Source organism: Bolinopsis microptera, chromosome 11 (genome assembly GCF_026151205.1).
Source record: "Bolinopsis microptera isolate Bmic1 chromosome 11, MBARI_Bmic_1.0, whole genome shotgun sequence".
Taxonomy (NCBI): Eukaryota; Metazoa; Ctenophora; class Tentaculata; order Lobata; family Bolinopsidae; genus Bolinopsis; species Bolinopsis microptera.
This window is the reverse complement of record NC_087082.1, coordinates 48,208-55,882: the sequence shown is the minus strand read 5'-3', so window position 1 is coordinate 55,882 and position 7,675 is coordinate 48,208.

Sequence of the window (7,675 nt, the reverse complement as noted above, 5' to 3'; positions counted from 1 at the left end):
ACTTTCAAAATATCAAAAAACATGGTTTTTTGGCCTATTTTTGGCCCAAAAATCGGTTTTTTTGCGATTTTACCCCAGAACAATCAGTCCAATCATCTTGAAACCACTTTCAATCGATTCTACGGTCAAAAATACGTCTAGTAAGGTGTATCTGGGGTCCCTAACGTATCGAGCAGACAATGCCCGTAAGAGCCTCTACTACTCTAGCTCCCACTATAGCCAAGCTCTGGCAGCTATCTTTTGATACTTCGGACATCGCTGAGATGTTCCGCTCCCAGAGTATCATCCCTATCTTCAAGAAGGGGAGCAAGGCTGTAGCCGCTAACTACAGGCCGGTTTCACTGACTTCTCACCTCATCAAACTCTGTGAACGCATCATGCGCAACCAGATGGTCAGCTTCCTTGAACGCAACAACATGTTCAACCCTGATCAGCACGGTTTCCAAAAAGGCAAGAACTGCCTCACCCAGCTTCTCCATCACATCGAGGATATAATCTGCGATCTCAACCTCGACAAAAATGCTGACGTGCTCTACCTCGACTTCAGCAAAGCCTTTGATAAGGTTGACCACAAGATACTCCTCAAGAAGATTCAGGCCTTTGGTATCCGTGGTAAGCTCTACGACTGGATAGCCAGCTTTCTTACTGGCAGAAAGCAGCATGTTATCGTGGATGGGGTCATGTCCACGATCATCGACGTCATCAGTGGGGTTCCTCAGGGTACTGTCCTAGGTCCCCTTCTCTTCCTCATCTACATTGACGACATCTTCTCCGTAGTCAAGCACAGCAAGATCAAAGTGTTTGCAGATGACTCGAAGCTCCACAAAGATATATCTTCCCATATCGATCGCATCCTTCTCCAAGAAGATCTTCTCTCGGTTGTGAATTGGGCTGATGCTAACAACATGGAGCTTAACGAGGAAAAGTTCCAGCTTCTACAACACGGCAAACTACCGGACTTGAAGCAGCCCTACATCTTACCATCTGGAGAGACTCTTAAGGGCTCTGACCACGTGAAGGACCTGGGTGTCTATATCGACCCAGACCTCAACTGGCGCACTCACATAGCGATGAAGTCTGCCAAAGCCAGAAACATGGCTAGTTGGGTGCTACGCACCTTCATCTCCAGGGATGTAGCGACCATGATGCTCCTGTACAAGTCCTACGTACGATCTCATCTTGAATACTGCTGTCCTCTGTGGTCTCCTCACATGCAGTGCGAAATTATTAAACTCGAAGCAGTTCAACGATCCTTCACTGCTAAAATCCAGGGTCTTGGAAATCTCAACTACTGGGAACGCCTCCGTCGCCTGTCTATGTACTCCCTTCAAAGGCGGCGTGAGAGATACACTATCATCCTAGTTTGGAAGATCTATAACAATCTCGCTCCAAACAGCATGAACATCAACTTCCGCGAGACCTCACGATACGGAACTACGTGTATACGACCACTAGGGTCCTCCAAGTACACAAGTGTCAATAACCTGAGGTTCAACTCCTTTGCCTCTAGAGCCTCTGCACTGTACAACGTGGTCCCTCCCGCCATCAAGTCTCTCCTGACCTTGACCACTTTCAAACCCGCTCTTGATGCTTTCCTCAATGAATTCCCTGACACTCCACCAACACCTGGGTACACTGGACAGAACAGGAACTCAATGCTGGAGTGGGCCGGTGGCACGTGTCTCTGACACGCTACTACATGGCGGTGGAGATGCAAGACATTCTTGGCCTGGTAGCACTCTAGCTCGGAACCCAACCCAAGTAACCCAAGTAAGTAATACTTCATATAACTACATAGTTTAGCCAGGCGGGAATCTTTTCATAGAATGCGACATTGCGACGTTTGTCTGCTTTGACTTTTTAGTGTTAAGGCGTTCTACAAGACCATACCATTCGTCATTTTTAAACTGGGTCATGTACAGAATGGGTCAATTGTTACGATCATAATATTAAAATAATGTTTGATTTCGAACTGTGGGTCGTAGAATCAGGAGATCATGTATGTCAATAGTTTGACACACGCTGTATACCTCTTTTCGAGGTATACTGTATACACTATACTGCAGCTTGTATGTTGTACAGTTTATTTAAATTTGGGAAAGCCAACGTGACGACTGGCAAAGCTTCACAGCAAAAAATGTTATAGCACAAGGTTTGCCGGTTTGGCTAAGACTACTATCTACCGGATTGTGAAGCGATATGAGAAGGAAGGATCTGTAGCCAGAGCTACACGGTCAGAAAGACGTGCCGCTAAAATGAGACGTGAAAAAATTGCCCAACTTTGAACTTAGACGTTTAGTTGACCACATGACCGGCATCTCTCAGAGGTCCCTGACTGTATACTTATAGTACGATTTGGCTGTACTCAGGGATATATTTCGAGAACGACTAATAAAGATTAAAAATTCGCTGTTTAAAGCGCACCAAAGTGCCCAGATATCTTTAAAAAATAGCAAAACGTGAAGCAAAAATAAATGCAGAAAAATGTCGAACGTATAAAAAAAAAATGTATAAAAAAAGCCTTTTTTGGAAAAAAAGGTCAACCCAACTGAATTTCCACAATGTTAAACTTTGTCTTGACGTATCCTCGTTAGTCTCGAAGAAATCATCAGACCTTATTAAAAGTGATCGGTTACCCTGTCAGTGACGAGCTATGAAGGAATTATTGGACCTCATCGATGCTGATCCTATCAGTAACGAGTTATGAAGAAATAAGAACCTCATTTAAATCCTAGTTTGACGAAAATATTCCTCTGGCAACGAAGATTAGACAGCTTGCTTGTGAAGGCATCCGAAAGCCAGGGTACCTAGATTATAACCTGCTGACTTCTTTAAATGATTTTAAAGGATTAGTTCCACTTTTACAGGCAAAATCCATATGATTGTTGTTTTAAAGATGAAGGAATGTGTTTAGAGCTCTGGAACTGTGATACTCAAATAGTAATGGTAGAAAAAGGTTAACTTTAGTCGAAGTCTCATGTCTCTACGACCTTTAGTTTTGGCGCAACAAATCTCGCGGCGGAGGCGCGAGATGCGAGATCCAGTGCGCCTAAACCAAGCGCCGTGGGGACTTGAGACTTTGACTAAAGTTAACCTTTTTCTACCATTACTATTAGACCCCAAACTGTTGGAGCACTTAAAGCACTCCTTCGTGCCTAAATTGATGATATGAAGATTTTTACCTGTTAAAAATTGATGAAAAAAATGGGCGTGGCATGTGGGGGTGTTTCCGGTTGGAGTTGAAGCTTCAAAATTTGTTTGGTAGTTATTTGGCCTAAGGAACAACAGATAAGCCTATTGCCGCAATTATTGGATAATATTTTTGTTTTATGAACCGGGCTAAGCCAGAGGTTACAAGTTCGAAACCGAGCCGGACCATCAAAGTGTTATAACTTATAATTGCCAATTAACTTTGAGATTGGGATCTGATTAGATGCTCATGTGATCATGTGACACACCACGTGCCACAAAATAATTCCGCTAGTCACGTGAGTGAGTGAGTGCATTTTTTTACTTAAACTCTTACCTTATGTCCTACGTTTTAAGTTTAACTACAAAAATTTAATGCGTGCTTTCGAATATGAGAATATATAATAGGCGAGTTTATACTTTTGCATTTCAACTGCGATAGTGAAGTCCCGGCCATAGGCACGGGTTACACTAGTCTATACTAAATAATCTCAAGATGTTTGTTCTTTTGCGTGTAATTTCCGAACGGCTTAATCAAGAATTGCAGTATGTGCGGTATCGCGATTTTTCACGTTTGCCGCGACAAATCGCGATTTTTCAGATCCTGGCCTCACGACAAATCGCGATTTTTTTCAGTTCCTTTAAATCTGAGGACCAAATTCGCGTGTTTTCCTTAAAATCTGTGGGCCAAATATCACGTTTTTTATAATTACTATTAGTATATGAAACCAATCAGTATCACATCCACAACCTTCCGAATGTAGGTACGGACTTCAAAAAACCGAAATATATATTTTTGGCTCATATAGATCAGGGTAGCATGAAACATGAACAAAAGTAGTTTCCAAGAAAACTTTGAACATTTTTTACTTAGAAAATTTCCGGTCCGAGTCATTCTCGATACGTACCTGAAAGCAGAGCTCCCGCTTCCGAGCTCGTATTGCGAAGCCGCGAAGGGGAGGCCTGCCTTCCGAGATCGCATTACAAAGGTGAAAGGGGAACCCTCGAGTCCAAAATCGTATATCGAACTTCGAAAACCGAAAAAATATGTTTGGCTCATAATGATCAGGGTAGCATGAAACATGAACAAAAGTAGTTTCCAAGTAAACTTTGAAAATTATCACAGTGCTGGCAAGCACGACCGGTGCATTTATTGTGGGTATACTATGTACCCCCTTTACTATTATACCCCCTTTACTATTATACCCCCTTTGGTACACGTTACAAGCCTCTTTCGTGCACGCGAAGCGTGCACTCCGGCCGGAGGCGGCGGCCGAAGGCCGCCGCCTCCGGCAGGAGTTTTTCAGGCATTAAGACTCATCGGAAGTCGTTCAGCAGATTTATTTTTAGTTCAAAACATTCTAATTTGATGTCAAAGATGACAGGAATAAAAAATAGTTATGTTGAGATTTTTAAGAAATTTGCATAAAATACTCGCCAGCACTGTTATACGAAATTCGGTAAAAAACCCAAAATCGCCATATTCAGGTGCCTTAAAAACCATGTTAAAATCAAGTTAGAGATCTGAAATTTTTCAGGGCGTCTAGACGTTGACCAAATCGACTGCAAAAAAAGTTTCAGGTTTCAGGAACATCGGGAAGTGGGTTTTCTAGAACCCCAGTTTTACGACAGATTGTCGGGACATATAATTATACATACATTTTACCAAAACCCATAATCATGGGTAGAGTGGACCGCTGTCAGTGTCTCTCTTTCCCAAACAAAAGGAAATGATATTAATTTGATTGACCGTTCTCAAATGCAAAATGATACCGAGAATGAAATCGGTCGCTCGCTTTTCCCATTCATTCACGGCTTACGAATTGTATAATTAAGTTTCGATTGATTACATCAATCAGATGCTGTAAAAATCTCTTTGGGTTGCGTTCGGGTCGATACCTAGTATTTCGGGGTAAGGGACAAGGGTGGTAGTTATTACTTATTGAACAAGCTGAAGTTTATTGAATCTTCATTGCCGAGTACAGCTGCCTTTGGATAGTTCTTCTTAATCTATTACAATTGTAAATGAATGGGAAAAGCGAGCGACCGATTTCATTCTCGGTATCATTTTGCATTTGAGAACGGTCAATCAAATTAATATCATTTCCTTTTGTTTGGGAAAGAGAGACACTGACAGCGGTCCACTCTACCCATGATTATGGGTTTTGGTAAAATATCATCTCTTTTTGATTATAATGTCAGGGTACTTTATAAAGTCGAAATATAAACTGATATCTTCATTAATAAGGAGGAAGTTTCAACGATTTCGAAATTTTTCCTTTAAAAACATTTCCTTGTGTTTAGGGAAGCATATCGGTCGATCACTGACTGAATATGCCACTTAATACTCATTCAAGTTGGCATTAAATTCATATATAATGACATTAAACTGTCGTGGCAAAGCAGAATTTGTTGGAAATCACGAATGAGCAAAATTCTCACCTTTCGCACGTGCAAACTTTGAGCAGACGTTGCGTGCGCATCCAATATTGAATCGCCGTAAATTTTTGCATGTAATTGTTTTATATACAGCTTGATAAGCATTCAAAGTTTCAAAGTATTTCAAGAAGAACTGTAATCACAACGGCACTCTAAAGTTGACAGAAAATGACGAAAACAGCAATTTTCAGTGATTTTAGCGATTTTGTATCAATTTGGGCGTGTCCCCACGTGTGCAACTTTTCGATTTTCAACTTTAAAACTAACCTAATACACAATTTATACCTATAGGAAGCAGAACTGAGCTCCACAACCCAAGGCATGGCCCAACACCAGAGAATACTAAATCGCAAAATTGACGTTTTTATAAAATAATTCTTCAAAAAAGCACAAACTTCAATGACGAATATCTTTATGAAGGAGCAAGCTAGAAAAACTTTCCGGTAGATTTTCAGAATGCTTGAACAATTATTAAGATAAAAATTTCCTCAGATTTTGAATAAAATTACTCCTTAATGGTTTAAAATTAATTTTAAAAGTTAATACTTTGTCAAAAATCAAGTTTTAAAAACGGTTAACTTGATGACGTCATCAAGGGGTGTTTATGACGTCAAATAATTTTTTTACACAATGTAAACTAAAGTATAAACAATTATTTGCAAGACCTGTGGTCGGAAATGGCTGTATCTTTTATACTTTTGAATCTATGGACACTTAAATACAGGCTACAATTGACTGGCAAAGCGTCTATCCCTGAATATATCACGACAATCTATCGTAAAACAGGGGTTCTAGAAAACCCATTTCCCGATGCTCCTGAAACCTGAAACTTTTTTTGCAGTCGATTTGGTCAACGTCTAGACGCCCTAAAAAATTTCAGATCTCTAACTCAATTTTAACATGGTTTTTAAGGCACCTGAATATGGCGATTTTGGGTTTTTTACCGAATTTCGTATAACAGTGCTGGCGAGTATTTTATGCAAATTTCTTAAAAATCTCAACATAACTATTTTTTATTCCTGTCATCTTTGACATCAAATTAGAATGTTTTGAACTAAAAATAAATCTGCTGAACGACTTCCGATGAGTCTTAATGCCTGAAAAACTCCTGCCAGAGGCGGCGGCCTTCGGCCGCCGCCTCCGGCCGGAGTGCACGCTTCGCGTGCACGAAAGAGGCTTCCGACGAGTACCAAAGGGGTTATAATAGTAAAGGGGGTATAATAGTAAAGGGGGTACAATAGTAAAGGGGGTACATAGTATACCCCCAATAAAGACACCGCTCGTGCTTGCCAGCACTGTGATACATATATATTCAGGGATAGACGCTTTGCCAGTCAATTGTAGCCTGTATTTAATTGTCCATAGATTCAAAAGTATAAAAGATACAGCCATTTCCGACCACAGGTCTTGAAAATAATTGTTTACACTTTAGTTTACATTGTATAAACAAATTATTTGACGTCATGAACACCCCTTGATGACGTCATCAAGTTAACCGTTTTTAAAACTTGATTTTTGACAAAGTTATAACTTTTAAAAATGATTTTACACCATTAAAAAGTAATTTTATTCAAAATCTGAGGAAATTTTTACCTTAGATAATTGTTCAAGCATTCTGAAAATCTACCGGAAAGTTTTTCTAGCTTGCTCCTTCATAAAGATATTCGTCATTGAAGTTTGTGTTTTTTTGAAGAATTATTTTATAAAAACGTCAATTTTGCGATTTAGTATTCTCTGGTGTTGGGCCATGCCTTGAGTTGTGGAGCTCAGTTCTGCTTCCTATCTTACTATATATAAAGCGAGACGATATATATATTTATTTATCCGTGCCATTTTACTGACACCACGGCATCAACTTTAAAGCGAATTTCCGCAAAAACCGTAAAAGATATACAACTGAAACTTTTTTGACTGGGTCAAATGCTTTAATGGCCTCCAATTCAGCATGAAAAAATAAAAATTTGGCCAAGAATTAGTGATTTTAGAGCCCAAAATTTGGACCCCCAAGTGGTGTCAAAAACGCGAATTAAATAGGTAATAATTATTT